We start from the raw sequence: 25898 nt of genomic DNA, 5'->3' as shown, positions 1-25898 counted from the left end.
TTCATCGGGGTGTGTTCCCTCCGCAGATGGTGAGCAAACACAGCTGCCAACAGAAATGCCAGCATCCTGCCACTAAGAGGAGCTGAAATTCAGCTGTCATCAACAGCACGGGCATGCTGCAGCACAGTCCTTTCACCAGGATCCCTCCTCCTCCTCTTCCTCCTACCCAGGTCAGATTTCACCTCTGATGTGCCAACAGAGAACCCAAAAAGCAGACTGCTGCTCTGACACCAAGAGCAGGACTAGGCAGAGGAGGTGGTGGACTGCCAGAGCACACACAGAACCTCCAATGACTAAATGAAATGCGCTCCTTCTGACCCTACGGAGAGATAAACCAATGGGAAACGTGGATCTGTACCAGTCTGTGGAGAGCTTGCAGAGACTTGGCCACGTGCCTCAACCTGCAGTTATTTACACTTGTAGCTCCAAAAGTTTCCTCTCTCATATTTAAAATATTAATTGTTTTCCTCCCAGTATCATGCAGGCTGTTGATGCAGTCAAGGTGATTGTCTTTCCCTGAAACTTAGGTATTTTTTTCTGGCTCTGAGTGGAAGCTGCTGAAGGGATGTCTGGGCTGATGGGAGGAGGTGGCCAGCTCCTTGGTCTACAGTTGAGCAACCCCCACTCCAAGAGGGAGAGAAGAGAAAGCAGGATATATTAAAAACAGATATGGCATACATAAAGCGTACTGGCAAGTCTGCCTACAAGAGGGCAGAAGAAAGGGGTTTCAATGTGCACCAATTTCCCTAAAGATCTCAACACTTTAAAAGACCGGAAAACTCCTCAGAAACAATTTCTCAAAAATAATGGAAATAAAGAAAAATTACAACAAGTAGGTCTTCACTAAAGAAACTTGCAGAGAATGTCAAATTTGCACAATTTCCTGAAAGCCCAGTAGAAAAGTTCTGAAGATTTTCTTTCTTCCCATTTAATCATAGAATGGTTTGCATTGAAAGGGACCTGAAAGATCATCTAGTTCCAATACCCCTGCCATGAGCAGGGGCACCTTCCACTAGACCACAGGTTGCTCAAAGCCCCATCCAACCTGGCCTTGAACACTTCCAGGGATGTGGAATACACAACTCCCCTGGGCAACCTTGTCCAGTGTCTCACCACCTTCACAGTCAAGAATTTCTTTCTAATATCTAATCTAAACCCGCCCTCTTTCAGTTTGAAGCCATTCCCCCCATCCTGTCACTACATGCTCTTGTAAAAAGTCCCTCTCCAGCCTTTCTGCACTCCCCTTTAGGTACTGGAAGACGCCCTAAGATCTCACCAGACCCTGTTCTGCTCCAGGCTGAACAACCCCAACTCTCTCAGCTTGTCTTTATAGGATTATTAAGGTCATAATATTCTTCATAACAACCAAAGCATAAAACTGAAAAGCATTAAAATGTTCAAAATACAGGAACACTTTGCCTATACGCCTTTTTTTCCAACAGCATGACTCTCCCCAAAAACATATGATATCAAATGGAAACTCCAAAGCCTACATGTAAATCCATCATGCCGTCATGTCTTATAAGGACATTTGAGCTCTCCATAGATTGCAAATAAATGCAAAAGCACACCAACACAACTGCTACATGTCACTAAGCTGATAAATGTAATCAGAGTAGAACAGCAGTGGGAGAGCGACTCCACAGGTAAAATACTTCAAGCATAAAAACCAAACCAAACAAATAAAAAAACATCTTCTCTATTCTTATATACCTACCAACATTAAATACATATCTGTGTTTTGGGAATCCACGTGTTTGCTTTACTCTGTTGCACGTTATTAAGTACCAGCAGGTCAGATTCACTTTTCCATCCAGCAATTTGTGACCTGCCCTCATTAGTCACTGTAAATGTTAGATAATTCAGAGAACCATATTATTTACTTACAAAGATAAGCACAGTCTCCAACAGGTTGCTTGTTTTTCTAAGGGATGATTTTGGAATTGAATTAAAGAGCTGCATACATAATTGATTAATCATTAAATTTAGGGGAAAAAAGAAACCCCCCAGAAGACCTCTGAACACTCCAAGGAGGATGGTTGGAATGAAGGCCAAGATGTTCATGTCCAGCAAGTTCTTAATCTGAGTCAGAGAAAGGAGTAAAAAATGTTCTGAGCATCCTGCCAGTGACATGAATTATTGCATCCTTTCTCACAAAACCTGATACCTCAATAATTTCCATAGAGGAAATAAATCTTTCCTTTTGATTTAAAGAACTCAGCTAATTCATTTAAAGCCGATCTCTTCTTGCACTCCTCACAGGAGTGGAACCACGCAGGTTGACACTGGTGTCAGCACACATAGCAGAAAGCTATGGTGTACTGCACTTACCACTGGCACTCAGCACTTGGGGTTACATCTAAATAACACAATATAATGGCTTCAATGAGCACTTCAAAAGACTTTGCTGAATCAGAGCTTTGCTGAATGTTCATTTCTTAAGTGTCAATCTGCATCCATGTGCATTGAGATCATTTAAAAGTAAATTTATTTAAGTAAAACTGTGGAAATTCAGGCTGAGCTAGAACGACTCGCAGAACAACGGATCACAGGAACAGAACATAATCTGGCAGCTGTAATAGTAATTGAATTTTCTGCTTGACTCCTCAGCAAGCAGCAAGGATGAAAGCAATATCACGTTTTAATTTTATCTTCCAGGCAACAAAACGGGGTCAACAGGTCAGTGATAATCTGTTAAAAGATGTGAGGATATTATTTCCCTAGCCCAGGGTTAGAGTTTTGTCATTATTAGGATCTGAACAGAGTAAGAGATCATAAAATGCATAAAAAGCTACCTGCCAAGATGCAGGAAGATCTCATGCCAAGAGTTGCCTGTAAAAAACCCTAATCTGGTATAATCTTGGGGTTAGTGGACTGGACAAATGGTCAGCTGTCAGCCTGCCTTAAATTGATGAAGCTTGAGGTCCTCTTATTGTTCAAATTCTTTTTTCTCCTTTCTTCTCTTCTTGTTGACTCTTAATCTTCTTCTTGTTCTTGCTACAAATAGCCTAGAGTTTAACAAATTCACCAGGTGGCTGTACTAAACACGGGTGGCTATTTCCTGGGAAGAAAAATGCCAGGGTCAAAATACATCCAGGCTTAAAGAGCTGGTCCACAGGGTGCTGCAGACAGAGAAAGTGGGTCTGGAAGAGGGAGAATCCCAGCAGCCATTCCTAGGCACCAGACGCTCAACACCCACATGTACACTCACAGGGAGTAGGGACAGACTCAAGGTATATCATGCCTTAGAACCAGAATTACAACAATCACCTAGGTAGGTACTCTGTGTACTAAGCAAAATTTTAATAATGTTGTTTTTACCAATAGCTGTAACAAAATCCATCTTTTTCCAAAGGATTTAAAGAGATCTAATATTTGAGGTGTTGGAATTCAGAGGGAATGAGCTTAATTTGAAGTAGAAAAAAAAATCTGGTTTATTTACTTCAGGATCCAAATATCTTGCATTATATTCTACTTAATTCCAATCCTGCACTAAAACTAAAAATAGACATATGTGATTTTATTGTTTTTTCTTCCTACCTCCATTTTTTCTAAGGAAAAGATATACTGAGATATTTGCTTTCAAGTCAAATATGCACATTACACTGTATGTGTGTGGCAGTGAAGGTAAAGTCTAGAGTACTCCACAGGCTGGAAATGAAAGGTGGCATGGTATACTTTTTGTTTTTGTTGTAATATAAACCACAAGCTTTGGCCAGTCATCAAGAAAAAAATGGTACCTACAGAGCAAGTTTCACCTTTAGAATTAATCCTATGGTCTATGTAAAAATAAAGTGAAGTTTCCTGAAAATCTCATGCTCCGGAGTACAATAAATTCCCCTAGTTACATTATGCTAGGTAGAATGAAACTAAAAAAAACCAAATCATTTCTTGAGAAACATAACCCACAAGCTTTCAACTCAGTTTATCCACCGTAAACTGTGTTTTGTTAATGCCACAAAAAATACGAGGAACAAAATTTCCCCTGAGCCTCATGTTCAGTGAAATGAAAATGTTTCTACTTATCTGTACCACATTGAGAGCCAAAACCTTATTGAACCCTGCCTGAAGTTATGTTGTTAATAATTTTAACTAACTTTTCCCTCTAGTAACACTAAGAGACGATAGAAGGAGACAGAATCCACTGCTCTTTTTAGAAAACATCCTCAACTGAGTGCTAAAAGAGCAAACTTTATTGTAAAATAACAACTGAAGTGAATCCACTTTCCCCTGTGCATGCAGCTGTTCATTACACAATGCTTTGGTTTCAGCAATGAATCTGGCTTCAGAAGGCTTGACCTCTTCCCTGCCCACGGAGTCTCACCTTTCTGCCACAAACTTTTATCTTCTTGGTGTGTAACTGCAGCTGTTTGGGGACCTGTACTATGAGTTAGTCCACAAAAAGGATTTGGGTGGAAACCCAATGCCTTCTCTGCTTTCCCCAGCTAAACTTGTGGTAAAGCAAATATGTCAGGGAGCATGCACACAAAAAACTTTGCCCATTTTCCCAGCAAAGGTATAGCTACATGTGGAAAATGCCACAATCTTCTGTTTCTGCATTGCTAGAGTGATACAAGCCAGAATAAATTCAGAGATAAATGAAAGCAATCAGACAACTACTTTACTTGTATTAAAAAGTAGCAAAAAGTGGATTGGGATTCAGAATGCCAGGAGTTTATTTCCAGCTCTCTACTTGATCTCCAAGTCAATACAAAGAAGGGTATTCAGGCCAGAAGAAGTGAAGATCCTGATACTTGCACATTGTTATTGAATAATCATCATCATGAGCAATAAAAATTAATAAAAGACATGAAAATAAAAGCAACTACTTTTAGGTGGACATAAGGTTAAAAAGTTGTGTCATGCCAGAAAGACTAAAGCAAAGGCAGCTGAGACTGAAGGTCACCTCCGTTTTGCAACTAGGAACAAACAGTGATTGCATCTTTTCAAATGTTTAATCTGTAAGCACCAAGGAACAGGGGCACAGTACAGCAAGGCTGGCAGCAACAACAGAGAGCTCGAGCCAGCTACAGAGGGAGAGGACAGCCTATTTAAGAGCTTCTCTGCTTTTTTCCTTTACTTCAAAGTATCTTCTTCTATCCAGCACCAACACAGGAAAATTACCCTATGAATAGCTAATAAGCAAACAGTAGATGCTTTGTCTGCTATACTTTAGAACAAAACAATCTGTGTTGTATTTAAGTGATTTCCAGGCGTAAAGTCCGAAGGCTTCCACACCCACTGATCTGGTAACTGCTCGTATCCCAGCTTTCCCCCTTCTCAGTCCCCCTTCCCTAATACTCCCCCAGCAAAAACACTGAATGAGGCAAGCCTGACCCCCTGCATCTATTTCTTCACACATCTGCACAGTACATACCCATAGCAGAATTCTTTCTCTGCTTCAAAAAATCCCAAATGCCCCCTGTAAACAAACCCATAGAAAGAAGAGAACAGTAAAAGCATGGTGAAAATGCAGGCCACCAAGCAGCAGCAGCAGCAGCAGCAGGTTTTTCAGGCCAGCCTGATATCCCAATTCTTCTAAGAAGAACAAGAGTCTGCCAATGACAGCACAAAATACCAAAGCTATGCCTGCTCCTGCACCAGCTGTAATGAAACTGTGCCTGCAACAGGTAGAAGAAACAAAATTTGGGTAATAGGGGTAAAAAAGAGGAGAAAAAACCACCATAAACATAATTTCCTCTCAAAGGCTGCAGGTACATTATGGGGTTATTTTAGTGCCTTGCATCTCTAGGATGTGAGTTCAGACATCTTTGTCTTGACAAAATCCTCAGCCCTGTAGCATCATTTGGGTACCACGGGTATCATGTGATAGTGAGCTGCTGAACTAGCACCAAATAGCCCAAGAGCAGGCAGATATGCCACTTCCCATCCTGGAACAGTGCACTCACAGGAGTGAACTATTGCAGTGAAAAAATGGGATTCACTAGAGAATAAGAGTACAGTCCTGGAGCCTGAAGGCTCAACATGCTGCCTCAGTCTGTAAATGCCCGAGAAACCCACGTGGAACATATATGCCTTGTCTCCCTCCCTGTAAAGGTGTGGAGCCCGCATATGCCCCAAGGAGCAACTCCATTGCTGTAAGCAGCACTAGGAGCTCAAATAGCAGAGATCTGCACTGTGAGCCAGTTCCAGTAAGGAAAAAAAAGGAGGAAAAAGATGGAGGAAAATAATTATAGTATTGTAAAAAAGGCATTACTGGACAGTCTTCCTTTAAACATTTATATGATATATTTTCACTCACACAACATAATTTTCTTTCCCAAACACTCGTTTTTTTCTATTAAAACAACATCCTGCATCAGACAAATGTTACATTTTTAAAGGAGGCCACAGTGTACAAAACAGAGGGAAGGATTTAGAAGGAGGAAATAAAATTATGCTTGAATTCTGTCTTAGAAAAATAGACTCAAGTCCAGCCTTTGTGGGGGTTACTGGAGTGATGCTGATACATCTAATGAACTAATCAATAGTGCTCAAAAGCTTATAAAACTTGCATCCTCTGGATGTGCTACCTGACACCTCAGGGGTAATTTGTAGACATGCTGAGAATTCGGTACCAGCTGAAGTCAATGAGTGTAAAAAACACTTGAGTATTTTAAATAGTAGCAAACAGCAAGTTCTCAGAAAAAAACCAAACATCAGAGTAATCTCTGAACATCTGTAAGCCCTTTTAACTTCTCATAGCGTTCACAAGTTTTATGGGTACATGGACAGGTGGCAGTGAGCATAATGGAGAGAAAATAAAGGAAAAAAATAAAGAGGTCATGTGCCAAAGCCCTTAACAAAGCTCACCAGTAAGGTTACACAGGTAACTTCATGTCTGATACTTCCCAGCTCACAAAGGTTAAGACACTTCTGTGCATAGATTGTTACTTACATGTGGTACCTTCCCAGTGACATTGTTTCCAGCAGCAGGGAACTCAAGAGGTACTGCACACCTCAGTAAAAGCTGAGGACAGCCCCATCTTCTTGCTCCAGCCAGCTGTACATGCTACATGTCCCACCAGTGGTATCAGCCCTGAAATTGGACCCTTCCAACACATCCAGTAGGGCTCCTCCATGGAGGAATGCCTTAAGTGCCTTCAACAGCCTAATGCTTGCTGAGCTACTGCTCTGCCTGTGACTGTACCTGGAGTGGGTACATCACATGAGCCTACTCAGCACCAGAAGGTACCAGGGGAGTGGGATTTTGTCATCCTGGTCTTTGTAAAGAAGTGAAGTCTCACTTAGACTGACATTTGTCTCTGCTGCTCAGCAACAACTCTCTCTGTGAAGAGGACTTCCACACAACCTGCTTCCCCCAGGACAGTTCCTGACTGCAAGATAGTGCTTCTTTCAAGTTATACTACAAGTGGATCCTGCACAGCAAAACAAACATTTTTTTCTTCTTTTCTTACCACAATTGCTGATTTCTCCCATGAGTATAATTTTTTTTTAACCAGCACATCTCAGATTTATTTAAATGACTGATCTTCAAAGGCAAAAGGCAAAGGAGATCCCACACCTTCCCTTTGATGCTTTTTTATTTACTTGTAAGCTACAGGTAGTTCACAAGTGACTGTTCATTTGAATTCTATTTCTTGAGGAAATTAACACACGGGATACTTTTTTTTTAATCCTTACTTTAAAACACCAAACAGGGTTTTGTATGTCAACATGACAATAAATACCATCCAGAAGACATAAAGTATTTGCAAATTCATTTCCTGGAAATTAATCTCAATAATTTCAGTAAACTGTTCACAAGAGAGAGTTTACCAGCATTATCTCATAGACACATTTGAGCAGAGAAGAGCCAGACTAAAAAAGTGTCACAAACAATTTACTTTTTCAAAACTCGAAAAATAAATCAAGGACTCCCTGTGCACATTGGGAAATCTCCATAATCTCTTTTTTCCTGGGACAGCATCGTTATTTTAAGGATAAAATACAGGTGTAAAACTCTCACATTTTTCTCCCTCCTTATAAAACCCAGAAAGCAATGGGAAAAGGTCTTCTGTATTAATGTATTAAACAACTTGTGAACTTTCTTTTAATTAAAGAATTTTAAAGTTGTTTAATTAAACAACTTTCCTTTAATTAGAGTGGGTGGCTTTTTCCCCATTCCAAAGTGACAGGCAGCAGGAACGCTGAAAGATTGCTGGTGCAGCATCTCCGTTTCCCTTCCAGATGCAATGGGCTCACCAGTGACTCACCAGACACCCCTGGGGCATTGAGGGCAGTGATGGGATGGCCCTCACAGAGCCCCACATCTCTGCCTATCACTTGCTTATCAGCTGAATTCCAAAACCTGGTGAAGATCGGGAGGTGGATGCCAATGGTGTCCAACTGCAGCTGGCTCAGGCCATGACCCAGGAGAGCACTAAAAGTGATGTTGTATAATTGAAAGCACTCTTTGGTAAATTATTCATAAATCAGTTAAAGGCAGAGGAGGACAGAGCCTTAGCTGGCATGCAGCAGCAAAGCTAGATTGGTTTCAACAAATTTAAACATGGAAAATGCTGAACACATCTTTTAAACATGCAAAGTCCCATTGACATAAAGGAGGAAGCTACTAAAGACTTTCAGGTTCTTGACTCAGAGACTTAAATGTCTCTTTTCCAAAGAGTGTTATGATGGTTGCCCATGAATTGCCTTTGAAGAATTGCATGTTAATGTCTGCTCTAGTGTGGTGACACATCAGACTAGAGCCCATCATTTCAGTCATCTGTTCCCAGGTTAACAACCATGGCAGCCAGAACAGCCCTACTTCTAACAGAAGACGTGTGATGATTTAAATTATTACAGTGTGTTCCCAGGCAGCACTTCAAATTACATTTAAATGGGGGGGAAAAAATCTAAACCCTTAGTGGAATGAAAAATCTATTCATTGTATAATCTTGGAAGACTTTTCTACAAGACTTAAATTAGGAGCCTTAATAAATCTCTCAGAGGCTTTTAGCAACTTACGTGTGTTTATGTTTAATAAAAATGGTGGAGGGTTCCAACTAAATTAAATTAAACTAGCTCTTAATTCCTATGTTTTGAAAAGGCATCACGTTGATACTGTGATGACTTTATTCATGGAAATATGATTCAACTCTTTGGCTCACAAATGACTGTTACCAACCCAGCACAAAGGAAAAAAAGAAATCACAGCTGCAGTCTCTGAGCTCCTGGAGACAAATGTCTGAAAGCAAAGAAAACAAAAGAAACCAAAAGGGAGAGCTAACCCTTGGGAAGCATTTTCTAGAAGGTTTGTGGCCACCTCCGACTAGCCATATGCTCCTATTTTTGAACATCTGAGTCATCCCCTAGGGTGCTGCACCTCTGTGCAAATAAATAAATAAGTATAAACCCACAGAGCAACAGAAAATGCGAATGGTTGGTGGGAAGGAAGATATGTTTGGTCAGGGTGGTGAAGAGGGGAGAAAAACCTCAAGGAGGAATACTTTCCAAACCCAAAAAGGATCAGACATAAAACAGCAAAACAGCAACAAACGATCTATATCCTATTAGCAGAGACCAATTTTAGCATCTCTTTTCAAGGTATGGTTCCAGATAGATAATAAAGGGCAGCAGAATTCTCCTCTAAATGATGAATAAAGGAAATTATGTCACTTTCCAAAACAAACAAAAAAACCGAAAATCTGGCCTGCAGTTACCAAGTTTGGCTGTATTGCAACATAGTAAATTTTAAGATCTGACCTACAGAGGAGGGCCAGGCAAGCCTCCTCTATCCCCGTCACAAGGCCAAGGACAACAGCAGGATGATAGGGATTCTCTTCCTTTGTGCATAAGAAGGTGGTATAAAAACATTATCCTTCAAAAAGGCTATAAAGTCTACTTTTCCCCACCTAGAAACATAGTGTAACACTACTGCGTGAACAACACGCAGCTCCAACCCAACCTGCCATCTGCCACCTGCAGAGCAGCACCGAGTTCCTGCGGCTGCCCTCAGCTGGCACTGGTGGCTGCCGTGTTCCCAAGCTGGAAGCACAAACCCATCAGTCCATGCCTTGCACAGCCACTTATGGCACTTCTGCAGGTGGCTGTAAAATAACTGTCCCTGTTGTGTGAAACCACTTGACACTGGCTTTGTTTTTATACAGACTTTGCTCAAGTAAAAGCAGTTACAGGAGATGTAAAGCAGCCAGCAGGCCATGGCTGCACAGCAGGTGGCTTTTCAGAAACAAAACTGACTGCAGTTGTCCAGATAACTGCTTGCCGAGCATCACTCAGGGAATCATACTGGGGAACCAAGCCAGGATTTAAAACACGCAGCAAACAAATCCTTTCCTTTGCTGCATGGCATGAATAGTTGAGCTAACGCAAAAGGGGTGGAGAGCAGCACAGGTGAAAAGAGCTCCTAGTGCAGGGTATTTTTTAAGCCAGCGCTGCCACCAAGACAGATGTTGCAAAGCCATACCCACAGCCTGATAACTTTAGCATTGTCTGCTATTTCTCACCCCAAATGGAATTTGGGACCTTCTTCTCACAGAGGAGCCCGAAGGCTACAGCCAGCATACATGAGACAGATGTCCTTAAAAATGTCTTGATGTTAAAAAGATGTTGAATAGAAGTGCCATTCAAATACCCAGTGCTTTCTGGCAAGTCAGACAGCGAAGCTGCTGCCGAAAGAACTGCAAGGGGAAGAAAAAAAAGAGAAACAGGGTCAACAATTATTAGATGTGTGTTAGATGTGTCTATGGACAATTTTCCAGTGTGACCCTCACCTTGCTCTGTTCACAAACAAACTTTTCCAGAATTAACAGACAATACAGATGCCCATATAGCTTCTCACAATGCACAAAAATTCAAGCTCCTGACAGTGTTGCTATACACATACTGGGGCTAATGAGAGAGGAAAATGACTGAGGAGGGCCCCTGTCCTAACCCCCAGCCTCCACCTGATGCCTGAAGCCCATCAGCCTCTCATCTTTGCTCAGGCTGTCTGTGGGGCAGGGTGTACATATGAACTTCAGTGATTTGTGCAGTCAGTTCAGTCTTTAGAAAGCTTAAACCTGGTTGGTTATTGTATGCATAACAGCAAACTCCCTTTTCCTACTGTTGCTGGATTTCGGGGTAAGTCTAGCAAAACATTCACTTTTTCTCTCACCTATGCTGTTAATTGCCTGTCTATAATTAAATGGAACACAGCAGGATAGTAAATGACAGAAAGGCTCAATTTTGTAGCTTTGGTGCCTCATAAAAGTACTAACCTGGGCCACATGCAATATCCACATAGCACAGCTAAATGATCAATCTAAAACCAACAGGAACTTTTATATGGACTGATGGTCTTTGGCTTAGGCCCCTTCCAAACACCGAGTTTTCATGAGTTATACCAGCTGCCACTTGTATTTATTTTATAAACACCACATGCTAAGTGTCAATTACATCGCCACCACCACCAATTTCACCCCAGACACTTTTATACAAATTACGGGTGGTGGAATCCAGGTTTAGGCTGAAGGCCAAGAAAGACCTCTCCAATGGGGTTGTATAATTGTATAATTTTTTTTTTCCCCCATAAAATACTGAAACAACCAGTATATGGAAGAGTAAGAGATTTGGTTTATCACAGTGTTATTGACTTGTTGCATAGGAGACCTAACACTTGCCAGCACAGAACCCGGAGAGAGAACCACCAGCCCAGACAGAAGCACACGCAGCCAGGTCATCAGCACCCACAGACCAGGTCCCGCTCTTCAGTGTTCTTTTGTACTCCAAATTTCTGCAGGCAGAAGGTATATGATAGGGAAAGACCAAAACAAGCAATGCAGGTTCTTTAGAAAAAAGGGAGTGAATAAGTGTAAGGCGAATGATGACTTTTGGAGTCAAGTCGTGGGTTTTTTCCAGGACTTCCTGCCCATCTCTAAAAACACTATAAAGGAAACATTGTTACTCCTCAAAGCCCTTTTCAGGTCAGAAGCAGGGTTCAAGGACCTTAAGAATATTCACAAAAAAACATTTTCTGGGGTCTTCTGGCATTTTGCCTGAATGGAGCCTTCAAAGTTTGAGATCAGTAATTACCTTCATGGATTTGCAGCTATTATTAGTGGACAGAATATATGTGAGCAAGTGTTTCCTGCTTTATTTTAAACAGAAGGACATCTCTCACACTGGGCATTCTCACATTCAAAACACATGTTTTGGTCACCCTGGGTTTTTGGTTTGTTTGTTTGCGTTTGGGCTGACCACAGCTGTGCTGTCTCCAGAACTCCTCAACTCCCACGTCCTTCGCTGCCTTCCGCAGGGCTCAGCTGTGATACTTTGTGGGTGCAGATCAAGCACATCCCTGGTGTTTCTGAGGTCACAGTGCTACAGCCTTCCGAGCAGCCTGTCCCACCAATGTTTTGTAAATGCATTGTGCAGCACAGCCAAACAGCAAAGTGCACAAAAAAAGTTTTGCTCAGCTGCAGCTAAAGGAGGTATTTAGATGGGAAGATCTTCCAGGGCAGGAGTTACATGTTTGTACTGATGTCAGAACTTACCTCCTGACCTTCTGTATTAATAATACAATAGGACAGATTTATAATTGAACAGGACCAACAGTGTGTGTAACAGTTGTTGTGATGACCTGGAGTCAAAGTGTGGTTTCTTTCTGTGTATTACATACTTATATTTTAGTGTATATATATGCACACATGCTTGTATATACATACAAATGCATATATACACATTTGCATGTGTATTTATCCACTGTTTATATATTTTATAAACATATGCATAGTTTGTATATAAGAAAAAAGGGAAATAATATTCTAAGAGGATTATATATGCTTTCCTCATGTTAAACCTAAACTGGTTCATTTTTTTAATATTTACCTCTGATATATTCAGCTTCCATCTGTTCTGCAGAATAACTCTTCCCTTGCATTTCTGTGAAGCGACTGAGATCTGTCCTTCAGCAGCTGCCAGTATCGTTCCATAGTCTTGATTCCAAGAGGACACATCCATGTCTCCATTGCACTGGAGAGCCCAGAACTGGACCCAGTACTCCAGATGTGGCCTCACCAATGCTGAAGAGAGGGGAAGGATCACTTCCCTCAGCCTGCTGCTAACACTCTGAATGCAGCCCAGGAGGCTTTGGCACCACAGCTGTGGCCTGTCAAGCACTGCTTCCTTTTATTTTTACTTTTGTCTGCAAGTTTGCTGAGGGTGCACCAAAACATTGTCCCATCATCCAGGTCATTAGTGAAGATATCCAACAGTATTTGACTCCAGGACTGACCCTACACTTGAGGACCAGCCTCTGGCTGGACTTCATGCCATTGATCATAATGCTTTGAGCCCAGCAGTTCTGCCGCATAAATCCATCTCACTGTCCAAACATCTAAACCATACACCATTAGTTTGTCTATGAGACTGTTATAGGAGACAGTGATGAAAGCCTTGCTAAAGCTGAAATAAAGAACAGCCACTGTTCCTGACATGTTATTGTAGAAGGTTGTTGTCCACTGTAAATCCATGCTTGATTTTCTCATTGGAATGGACAACTCCTCACCATGGATGAGATAATTCCTGAAAACCAATCAGCCCTCTTGGACCTCATTTCTCTCCAGGATGATCTCCTCTGGGACTCTTCCAAGCAGATCCCTGAAGAGATCAAAGTGCTCTCCTGAAGTCCTGTCCTTCACCTTTTCCCCCTCATCTCAGGATCCTACACACCCCAATTGCATGGTTACTGCTGCCCTTAACCCTCACATCCCTGATCAGTCTTTCCTTCTCTGCAAGTACAAGGTCCAGCAGAGTATGTCCCCTCACCTTCTTCTTGATCACCTATCAGGAAGTTGCTATCAATGCACTCCAGAAACCTCATGGATTGCTTGTGCCCTGATGTGTTGTACTTCCAGCAGATACTGGGGTGTTTGACTGGACTCCCACAGGGATCTGGGCCAGCGACCAAAAGACTTCTTCCAAATACCTGAAGACAGTTTTGTCTAATTCCGCACAGTTTACAGCACACATCCACAACACCACCCCACGTGTTGGTGTGCCCTCTAATGCTGATCTGCAAGCTCGAAGCTGACTCTCATCTCTCTCAAAGCAGAGCTCCAACCATTCCCACTTCTCTGACAAGTAAAGAACAACTCCCACTTCTAACTATGGTGTGGCCTTCCTAAGGAGCCTCTATCCCGCCACTGCAGTGCTGCAGCAGTGTCAGCTATCCCACCACATCTGTGCAGACAAGGAGCTCATCTGCCTTGCTCTAGCCCCAAATCTGCAGAGCTGCGCCCTCCTCAGCCGCTTGCTCTGGACTGTGGCCTCGGCTGAGTCAGGGAGTCAGGGGTAATTTCTCTGCGAGTGCTGGGGACCACCTCTGGCAGCTCCCTGCCACTGCTGCGGAGCACAAAAGCACTGTCAGCCCAGACCCTTGCCTCCTCCTGCACAAAGTGCTGCTGGCTGCGTACCATGCTTGATGGTTTTACAGGCTTCCTCCAGCACCAGCTGACAGGATTCCTGACCCTCCCTAGCCAAGATTCAGCTGGAACAAAAGCTCAAAACCCCTTCTCACAAGAAGCTCTTCGACAGTTATACAATCTACCACAGATATCACAAGCCAAGTGAAAATTTTACCACCTACTTCCTTATACAGGTGAGGAAAAGCAAGCAGTCAGGGTCAGAGATCCCTAAACACTTACGTTGGGTTTAGCCATTCAGTGATTTTTACCACCACCATTCCAATTATCACAGAGATAATGACAGCCATCAAGGGCAAATTAATAATTCCACAATAATCTATTACTGAAAATGTAGCTGCCCCAGCCATTGAAAGAAATAACTTCTCTGATACCCAGTCCACACTCACTAAGTACCTTAATGAAGGTTAATCCCTTCCCTTGGATATCACCCAGACCTAAAGCAGCACATGCCTCCAGTGTACAGGGAGGAAGAGGAAGGCCATGGTATATTAAATGTTGCTTTCATCAATCCCATACCAGGAACAAAATCAGGTATTATACTGTACCATAGGCCAGGCTGTAGCAAAGGACACCAATATGTGTGTACACAAAGGACCACAGGGGGATCTGATCTCCACACTCACCTCTACAGGCAGCACCTTCAGGCAGTTAAAACTTGACACTGCATTTTCTAATAAACACACACAGAAAATGTCACTCTGACTTTCTCTTGCTCACCTGCAAGTAATTTTCCACCAGGTTCCATTTCAATTTGATGAGAGAGTTAATTATCTGATGAATCAAAAACCCCAGCACCCCCACTGCTGTTCCGATTAGCCCCATCAGCAGCCATCGATCCCGCTCTGTTCTAGAAACAGGAAGGCACAGTTGCCTCTCAGACCATAACACAGGATTATTTGCCATGCTGCCTCTCACAAACACACAAATTCCATTTTTAGAGCATTTTGATTATTAACCGTGACTGCCTGAACAACAGGCTACTCTTGCCAATATCTCTTTTTAAAGTGTACACTCAACAAAGGTCTACACTCAGGTGAAAGCCATTTTCATTTGGGTAAGGAATACGGCTGGATTTTTTGGTTTTGGATCTGGGGGTTTTTTTATATAAAAGTACCGGTGCAGTCTGCTCTCAGATGTTGACTGCTTGATGTCATATCAAAATCAATTACGTGGCCCAATAATTAAGCATTTAGTAGAGCACTCTGGACACATTTCTAAGTAATCCCCATTTCCTTTGACTGAAAGTAATGCACTGAGCACCCATCACGTAAATGTGCAAACTTTTACCTCCAGTTTCTGTCTTTCCTAAACTTACACTTCTAATAATAACTGTGCACCAATTATAATGACCGATTTATTTTGAGTATCATCTAGGACTAGAGCAGGCCTACTGAGATCCAAACACCATGGTTCCTGCAGATTATGCTAAGAGGAAAAAAATTACATGTTAATTACTTTTTAATAGTAATTTTTAAAATTAATTGTAATTTTAAAATTAATTAAAATTAATTTCAAGAAATCTCAGTAACAGAACATTTGCCCAAACTTCTGCAAAGTCTCTTCCTTTTCAGTTGTATACATGAGAAGCTAATATTTTAATTCTTTTTTGCATATTCAATAATTGTGAAGAGCATAAGCACTTACAAAATATTCTTTTAATCCCTTGGCCCCCGTACATTAAAAATATTCTCCTGTGTACAGAAACTGTAAATAACTATTTCTTAATTCTTTCTGCTATCAGGCATCTCCCTGGAGTGTCCAAATTACACATAGTTTTAGAGGCAACTTAACACTATTTAAGGTAAGTTTACCTGTATGTTTTTTCTTGTAGCTGCTTCTTAAAAACCTTTTTGTGTGAAGGCAAATAATCCAAACTGTCATGAGCTATAAGGTGTTCCCTCTACCAAAGGTACTACAGCTTGGATGCTTTACTCGAGGCAGTTTGCAAGTTGGCAGCTCAGTTAAAGGAGAAAAAGACTCAATGCACATAAAATGTTTACTGTAAATCAAAATCAGCAGCATGCTGTGTGTTTGCCACCTCCAAGACATGACTTTGGTAACCAAAGAAAGAGTACAAAAGCATTTCTGCTGCTCTCCACTAACTGGCACTTGGACAAATTTGGCAAGATCTCATCTCAAATAATCACAGAATCACAGAGCGATAGAATGGTTCAGGTTGGAAGGGACCTTAAAGACCATCTAGTGCCAACCCCTCTGCCATGGACAGGGACATCTTCCACCAGACCAGGCTGCTCAGAGCCCCATCCAACCTGGCCTTGAGCACTTCCAGGGATGGGGCAACTACAACTTCTCTGGGCAACCTTGTCCAGGGCCTCACCACGCTCAAAGTGAAAAATTTCTTCCTAGTAGCTAATCTAAACCTACTTTCTGTCAGTTTGAAGCCATTCCCCCTTGTCCTGTCACCACATGCCCTTGTAAACAGTCTCTCTCCATCTTTCTTTTAGGCTCCCTTCAGGTACTGGAAGGCCGCAACTGGGTCACCCCAAAGCCTTCTCTTTTCCAGGGAGTGAAGAAACATAAATAGTTCCTGGTTGTGAATTAGTGAGTACTAAAGGTCAAGAGAAAAGTTCTTTACACAAGCCACATGCAAATTACCCAAAATAAAGTCTTTCGGACCTGTGGTTTTGCAATGCAGAAAGTTTCCTTGAACCCCCTACTCACACTTCCCAAACGTAACAACACACATCATGAAGGAAATACTGCCCAGGGCAGGGGGGCACATCCATGTCAAGATATAGCAATGGCCTAAGTCCAATTTCTCACACTGTGATGGGGTTTTTTTTGCCAGCTCAATCAGGCATTTAATTCTAGAGATTTCAAAAGTACTATGCAAATTGCAGACCTGGCAACAATCAATGTGACAAAATAGAGAACGAGTTAAAGAGAATTGATCTAGGTGGAAATCAAAGACCGCAGAAAATAATTGTTGCTGGAAACTGTGTGAATAGCTAAAAGCAACAGAAAATGCATTAGAAAACTTAATGTTACTTTCCTTCAGATACGGGGAAATAAATGTATCTGCCACCAATACAGCCATAGTGAAGTTATCTGACAACAAATACACGCTGTGTGATCAATCAAATCCCTCCAGTCAAAGGTGAATTACGGAACAGCAGGAGTCTGACTATTATGTACACTAATAATGTAAAAAGTGCTAAGTGCTTCACAAATGGAAGCTCAGACCTTAGTTTTGTGTTTAAGCACAAAAATGTTTTGAGATTAGACTGCTAACTTCTGCTTGCACAAAAGTTGGGTTTAACTAGTTCTACTCCAAGTTTAAAATGGAGCAAAGGAAACAGAACCCAGGCAAAAGCAGACACCTGAGCAGAGCTCCTGGCTGGGACCCCATCACCATTTCATTCAGATATGCCAGACTGGCTACCCTAAGGTCTCCATTTAGCCCATATATTTCTGGAACATGGGAATTTGTGTGATGTCATTTTCTAGCTGTGTTAGACCAAATGGTATATGTGACTAGATCTGGGTATTATAAAGATTGCAGCACAAACAAAAATACAAAATCCACTGAATAATACAGATGGGGGTTGGGGGAGGAACACTAAAACCAAAGCTACATTTCTAAGGGAAACAAATGAGGCCAAGTCACACTGCTCACAGACAACACAGATATTCCTCATTCCACGTCACAATGATTTGTTACATAAACAGGATGGCTGATTTTCCCCAAACAGGAATATCATTCCCATCCATAAGAGCACACCTAAGCATTTGCTTTGCTGGCCCTAGTTGCCAGAAAGCCAACTAGCCTTCCATCAGACTCGGTCTCTGCAGCAGTGGCTCCGCTGTACTGCAAACTCTCACAATCACCCACTCGTGCATTCAAATTATAAAAAACATAATAGAGTAAGAATGAGGTTTCAAACTTTGACCCCTAATTATTTTTTCACCATGAACTCCTCTATAGTCAAAGCCACCAGTACAGTCACTAATCTGAAATATATTTCACAAACCTCTGAGAAGCAGTGCACAAATGGCCAGGGTTAGAAAGCTAGATGGTGAAAAACAAAGCAAGATTTGAGATTGCAGGGAGGCATTGCTGCATCCCTGAGATGCAGGAGTTGAGACAACTCTCCAGAGGACAGACAAGGCCTTACAAAACACATACACATACAGAGCTTTGTTTGTTTACAATGAAACCTGAAGACTGAGAGACATGAAGATGAAGGCAAATGCAGACTGGGCTTGTAAAAGCTTTTGCACCAGACATTCCTCTGCTAGGAATACATACTGCTTAATTAGCCTGTAAGAATTTGACCCAAAACCTATGCATTTTGGCTGTCACTTTTACATACAGAACACCTCCCAGTGCAGAACGTGAGTCTTCATCTTTCTTTTGAAAAGTATTTCAGATGGTATATTTTCAGTTCTGTAAAGTCTGCATAAGGATTGTCCTGCTTTCTGCAATGTTTTTATCTCCAAACATCACACAAGGATCTTTCTGCTTACTCAAGACCTTCCAAAACACAAGTTTTGCCATGGATAAAGAAAATCAGAGGCAATGATGAAAAAATACTTTCTTCTCAATACGGGAAGATAAAATGCCCCCACCTATGTGAGGAGACCAGAGAATCCAAACTGCAACCAGTTCCCAGGTTCTTCACTAATTTCTGAGTTCTGCAAGGTGTGCTACCTGTAAAAGTGTTCTTACCTCATCGCAGCCTAACCGGGAATGGCTGCTTTGGAGACAAGGAAGGAAGAAGAAATCTGTGTTCATCACCACTAAAAGCTACCTACACACTTCTTTGTGTAAATGCTTCGAGGAGTCAACTTATAAATTGAATTTTACTCAGTTAGGAAAGAGTTTTGAAAGGCCAGTGTGGGGGAAACCATGCTTTTAAGCTGCCAAGACCCCATTTGGGAGCCACAGAGCTCCTTGTTCCACTCCCAAGCAGCTTCCGTGGGGCTCCTTGCAAAAGGGCAGTGGCAGAATAAAGAGGGTGGGTAGACACTGGAACAGTTCTCTCCTCCTTGGTAAACATAAGCAGGCTGAGCCAGGCTGCCTCCAGTAGCAGCTCCCCTGAAACTAGAAAGATAATCAAACGATTGGACCTCTGCTACCTGGTGATCTGGAAGACAGGTGAGATGTGTTGCACAGCAGAAATGCAGCTACCACATATCAGCAGCTGGCCATTCCAATAAAAAGTTTTGGGCTAGCTCATCTAACTCCCTTCCCAAACAATGGAGAAGGAACAACACAATTTTATTTGCCTAAATGTTTTGTGAGCGTAAGAGTATGTGCATGCATGCATCATATGAGTTCTTCATCCCTTAAATGACCAGGATGGAATAACCCCAACCAATACAACAAAAATACAGAGATGCTAAACTGGAAGCCAGAGAAAATAAGAACTACCCACCAAACGGCAGTAGAGATACAGCATGAATTTAATACTGAAATATTTTGCTACTTGTCTTTAAATAGTACAGACATAAATCAGATTCCAGCTATTACACATAAAAGCACCTACCATAGAACTCTAATTCTTGCTATGGTTGTACTAAGCCTCTCCTACCTGAGCACAAATTCCTGGTCACCCTTCTATCTAGATAGCTACATATAATGTAATTTTACCTCTGCAGTGGCAAGCATGTACAAAGCCAGGCAAGTACTTAGTTGGCATCTCAGTTTTAAGTAGACAGAGAACCATGTACTTTTTGAATGGTGTCAGGAGTTGTATATACTTAAATGATAAGACTTTCTTCCCTCTCCACTGCCCTTCTGTCTTCAGCCACAGGCTCGTTTAGTGCAGCACATGTAATTTGTCCATCTGTCAAGTAAAGCAGTGCACCATTCTTGTTGGCTTCAGTTTTAATACAAGAATCATACAGGTATTACAGGATCATACAATCACAAAAATACAATAAAGGATTAGAGACTGTGAGTTAACGCAGTTAACACTGCATGAGTAACACACCAGTTCCAAACAAATCTGAAGGTAAAAGTGAAGAGGTTTTGCAATGCCAGAAGAAATAGTTTCTACTCTAAGGAACATGAGCAGTTCAGAATGTATTTTTCAACAGATTGAAAGCAGGGTGATAGAATGAAGAGCTTCCAAAGCAGTACTCTATTCACAGCATCCCACTTCAAAGATCAAAAACCATTACACTACTAATTGAGGTGACACTCAAAGACTTCAACTAACGAGTGTTTAATGCGCAACCTGAATGACAGCCCAAGGAAGCAAATAATTATCACAGTCATTGAACAGAGATAGAAAGACATTGTTAACTAGAAACGTCATGGCTATCAACTTTCATTTCACATTATTTCAGTATTTCAAAGTTACAGCATTTAAGGAATGAAAGTATAGTACTAACTTGGCATGAGAATTTTCCTATAAACGCAACGACTCACACATATGATGTTGGCATAAAGGATATAGATGTTGAAACATTTTCTGGTAATGCTGTAATAAATCTCACACAGTGCAATAGGTTAGTAGCATCATACATGATACAGCAAATTTAATCTGCAAATCTTCAGACAGAAAAAAAATGTACATATAACAGGAAATCATTTCAGAAAACACAACCCAAGATGACTATGACCATCTCCACAAATCCTCAAATTGTGATGCTGTGGCAAGGAATTATTTTAGATTTCTCAGAAGCAGACAGTCCCAGAGTTCAAAGTGCAACATACCTCCCAGAGATGGGAAATAATGCTCTCTCCCAGAACTGCAGTCAAGCAAACAACAAACACTGGAGGAATCTGTTGGCCAGAAAAGGTCACGGCTGCTGGCAATTTGCCTGATACCATTACCAAAGAGGAGCTTTTAGTACAGACTTTTCTCAGTAATAGTATAGATTTTTCTCCGATTAGTATTGACACTCTTAACTACACACACATATTTAACCCAAAACTGCTGATCACCAACCACTTAGATAATGTGGGAACTGAAGAGCCAGCTGCCACCACCACACATTTCCATGTTTTTGGTCTACACAGCTCGCATGGTGGCAAGTATTGCCAAAACTTAAGAGAAACAAAGTCATCTCAACCTGCTATACTTCACCAGAATGTTTTAACAATTGTAAATGCAGGAATATTCTACCTTTAAAAAGTGAAACAGATGAGGAGAATTGGGTTAAGTCCTGCCAGGCTGACTTTAAGGAGTTCCAAACACTACATCATTTCCCAAAGCCATTCTGCAAAGCTGAACCCTCACTCCATATTAACCCAATTTTCAGGATGCTGGAAAAGCTGCTAGAAATACCCTCTTCTGTATCTTCATGACAACTTCACAGCTCTACTGTTTGAGCTGCTCTCATCCTAATTGAAACAGCTTTTATTTCCACGACAATTGGAAAAAATACAGAAAATTCTTAATGGGCTATTCTCAAGTCAAGTCAGTAAGAGATGTGTTTACCTCTAACAGGTTACTTTTCTTGGTAATTTTTTAGTAGAAATTGCAGAGGGAAATCAAACACTTCCCCTCTTCCTTTCTCATTCCCACTTGCTTAAAAATAATAGGATATAATAATAATAGTAATATTAATTAAAATTGAAATAGCCAATATGTTAAATCAGCATACCTACACATCTGTAACAATCAGCAGGGAGCAGGGTGGGAACAAGCACAAATCAGCTTAGGAAAACCTTCATAGTATGACTGCACAGCCATTCCTTCAGTACTTCTGATTTAACAAATACACAGTTTGGGGTTTTCTAACCCAAACTACATAGTTTATAGATTATAAAACCATGTTTACATTTTATCCATACTGCTTATATTAAAAGCAGAAGGCTGGGATGCTGCTGTTAAGAAATGGTGAAAAGTCATAAATTAGTATCGAAAACATGAATTTTATCAAGAGATCCAAAACACTGGTTATATTTGCATTATCTCAACATCTTCCATTAAGTTATCCATTTATACAGTTTGTGTCTCATATAAATAATGTTTTTTATATTTATCACTGTTTTAAAATAGTAAAGACTGAAAAACTTTATAGAACTGCTTGAATATGGAAATGCTACTTGAGAGTTGGGTTATGATTTGTATTTTAAAGAACAGAATTGACCGTACATAAACTTAGAGTTGTTTACAAATTGAGCTGAAAGTATACATCCATTTAGTTAAAAAAAAAAAAAAAGAAAAAACCCAACAAAATTATAAACCACTATGACCACTATGATAGTAACACTATGGTAATGTAAGAAGGTATTTTGTGGGGAGTTTTTAAAGCATCAAGTATGTTATTTTTATACTTCCAGCATTACATCCTTCATACTTTAGTCCATGATCAGTTGGGTCTGCAACAGAAAAGGTACAGCACATTGTTTCAGGGAATAAGGCAATCAGCGTAACAGGGAATAGAAAAAACCATCTCCCGCAATTGTTTCAACAGAGAGAGTTAACACAGATGGATTAACAAGTTTTAAAGCTTTTTTTTTTTTTAATTTATTATCATTATTATTAAATAAAGACTACAGACATTCACGTTCCTTCAATACCTCCCCACCTCAGAAATCTTTCAAGCTTCACAAGAGAGTTCTGAACATGTTATTTAGAAACACTGATGAGAAACATGTTTTGTCCCACTGCTTCACATCTACCTGGAATTTTACTCATATAAAAGACCAATAGTAGTTTTAAGTCATCCTTCTTTGGTACAGTAATGCATATGCAGACTTGCTCAGTACCAGTTTACTCCTCCTCTAGCAATTGAAACTCGCCACACCAGGGCAATCTGGCTGAGTTTTTATAAACTAGAAGCCAGAACTAAAGCAAGTAGTAGTCAGACATCCTGCCTCTGCTGCAGAACAGTTATTGTGTGGCCTACTAAGTGTGCCTTCTGCATCAAAAGATACCATAAGAGAAGTGTAACAAATACTTTTAGGCCTTGAGTATCATCCCAAAAGCTACTAAATAGGAAATACATCTCCACAAACGCACCACATTAAGTACCACGTAAAGCACAAACACTTGTCTATATTATACAGTTGTTAATCATTATAGATGATCAACTGTCATAATACATACTAGACTTTTTCTTTAGGTATCTCCTACAAACATTTAGGAGGAATGTGCATTATGCATATATTTGATAATGGCTGAAGGATTCACTGCTGACTCGGTCTTGCTTGATAAAAAGTATTCCCAGCTTGCATTCAGGAAGAGGAGAGCAATCAAGGCCAGTGTTAGGTTCACACCTTGCAATGTTTTCTGTACTATATCTATGAGTAAGGCACATCATTTGTAATGTGGCTATTTCCATAGGCTTGCTCATTGTATCTTAAGGTTTAACAAAGTATGAATCATACCATCTTTGGCTTTTTTTCTCTGCTTCATAGAAAACATATTCCTGCCTCCAACAACCAAAACACAAGAACTTTGGCAATGCTTCAGAGCGCAAAGCTAGTTTAAATCTCAGCCAATGACCACTGACATGAAAAGAATTATATATTCAGAGCTCTTCCACTTTGTCCCTCACTCAACTGGCTTCAAATTGTGCTCTGCTTTGCAAGGTGTTCAAATATGGGGTTGAAAAGAAAAAAAAAATACACATTTGGTAACAGTGGCAAATTCAAATCTTGCCAAAAGAACGTAACACAAATTAAATACTTGTGAGAGGAAAATTAAAAGTCTGTCATTAGGTTACCTAAGAGAGACTGTAAAAATATGAGAAAGCAAATTCGAAGAAAACATTGATCAGACATAGATACCTGTAAAACATAACGCTTTCTGAAGGAGAGCAAGCACAGTGCTTCAAAATCTTCTTCAGGTAGTAGAAGAGTTTCGAGGAGGCTCTCAACTTTATGCCGTAGTTGAAGACATTTTAAAATTTCGTAATTAATTATACTTCAGACTTGTCCCAGTGTGAGCAAAATGGAAAGCCAACAAACCTAGGATCACTGCAGGAATATTTTTATAGTCATCCATATATTACATACTCCAAGCGTCAGAGATCACGTCAACTCCCTCCAGCACTGGTTTTTCCTTCTGCAAAATGTATCTGTTTACAGCTGGATATGCAGATTCTCACCGATACAAATGGACAGGATTACAGGATCACCTCGCACCACACACAACCATGCGAACAACAGGCCCTTCTTGATGCTCTGTGAATAAGCCAGTCTCTTAAATTATGTTACCAACCATATAATAGTCTACAAGCATTCTCTCAATAGTTTATGTTGAAATCTTCCCAAAAATTCACATTCCAGAACCATACAGTTCCATTATTTTAATTGATTAAATATAGATTAGCAGTGTTAGTGTAAGAAAGAAGATTTAATGGCATCAAAATCATTCAAATTAAATCAAGGAAAAAAAAATGTTGCAATGCACTTCAGCCAAACCATCACAAATGATATGTTATATAAAAATACACACACGAGGTAGCTGGCAGCTATAAATCCACCAATTCTGTAAGTGCCCAATTTGTCTAAAAAGTATAAATTGACAAATATCAATTAAACCTTTCCATTAAAAAAAAAAAAGAACACCTAGTTTATTGCTTTTGAAGGTACATTGTTTACATCAGAAACAGGCAAAGGCTTATCAAAGAAAGTTATCTAGCTGTTGATGGCTTTTGATTATATCCACTTTTTCAAAAGAACCACTAAATAAAACTCTGAATGCAAACAGCTGACTCACTCCCAGTGTTACATATTCTCACCAAAATGAACAAAGGTTTGCATTCTCCAAGGTGAAGGGCAGGGAAAGAAAGCGTAATATCCAAAAGAATCGCATTAACTACTTGCTTATGAGAAATCAGTAAAAGAAATAAAACCAGTGTTCCCACCAGACAGAATACATTGAAAAACAGACCAAGGACTGCAGGAAAGGCAGAAAGCTTCTAGCTACAAACACAGTGGCATCACACCAAATGATTCATGTCAAGCAGAAGGAAATATGATGATCTGAAGCACAGGTGTACCTTTTCATAAAGCTTCCTGAAGTTTCTTTTTTGTGTGTTTCAGAAAAGGCAAAAGCGGAACAGACAAGAAAAGACGTCAAGTAACATAAAAGAGGAAAAGATGCAAGAAAGCAAGACAAAGGACTGAGAAGTAGGACAGACTACAGCAATGTGATCTGAAAACTGCTTAGAGGTCAAGTAAGCAAAGTGAAAGGTATGCTCATTTCTCAAAAGAATCTGCAGGGGAACTAAAGGGAAGGGTAGGCAAGGGGTTTTTTTGTTTGTTTTTATTTTGGGGTTGGTCTGGTGTTCGGGGGTTTTTTTAAAATATATTTATATACACACACACAGAGTGCAAGTTTGTCTAAAGAAGTGATACTACAGATGACAGAATTTACTCCCCTGCAACATATGGAATATCTTGACCTCTCAAGTAAACTAAGCATACAGAAGTGATAAGAACAAAAGGTGCATGTAACACCAGCAGCAATATTACGTTTGGCTTTCCACTACTTATGCCAGTTACTGTACATATATTACATGACTATTATAGAAATGGCA

The 25898-nt window shown here is 40.6% G+C and overlaps 1 pseudogene across 1 annotated transcript in view; it reads right to left on the bottom strand.

Moving 5' to 3' along the window:
* Window positions 1-19124, bottom strand: part of LOC309574542 (chloride channel protein B-like) — a 79625-nt pseudogene extending 60501 nt beyond the window's left edge. The window contains exons 1-9 of the transcript in view: window positions 19120-19124; window positions 16241-16303; window positions 15147-15276; window positions 13771-13930; window positions 10470-10643; window positions 8287-8383; window positions 5378-5617; window positions 1888-2082; window positions 679-701 (exon numbers count right to left, since the gene is read on the bottom strand). The product of the transcript in view is annotated as a chloride channel protein B-like (transcript). The remainder of the gene's footprint in view (window positions 1-678; window positions 702-1887; window positions 2083-5377; window positions 5618-8286; window positions 8384-10469; window positions 10644-13770; window positions 13931-15146; window positions 15277-16240; window positions 16304-19119) is intronic.
* Window positions 19125-25898: the final 6774 nt, after the last annotated feature.

Source organism: Coloeus monedula (genome assembly GCF_965178545.1).
Source record: "Coloeus monedula genome assembly, chromosome: 1".
In the NCBI taxonomy this organism is placed as follows: Eukaryota; Metazoa; Chordata; class Aves; order Passeriformes; family Corvidae; genus Coloeus; species Coloeus monedula.
This window is presented reverse-complemented; position numbering and strand designations above follow the sequence as displayed.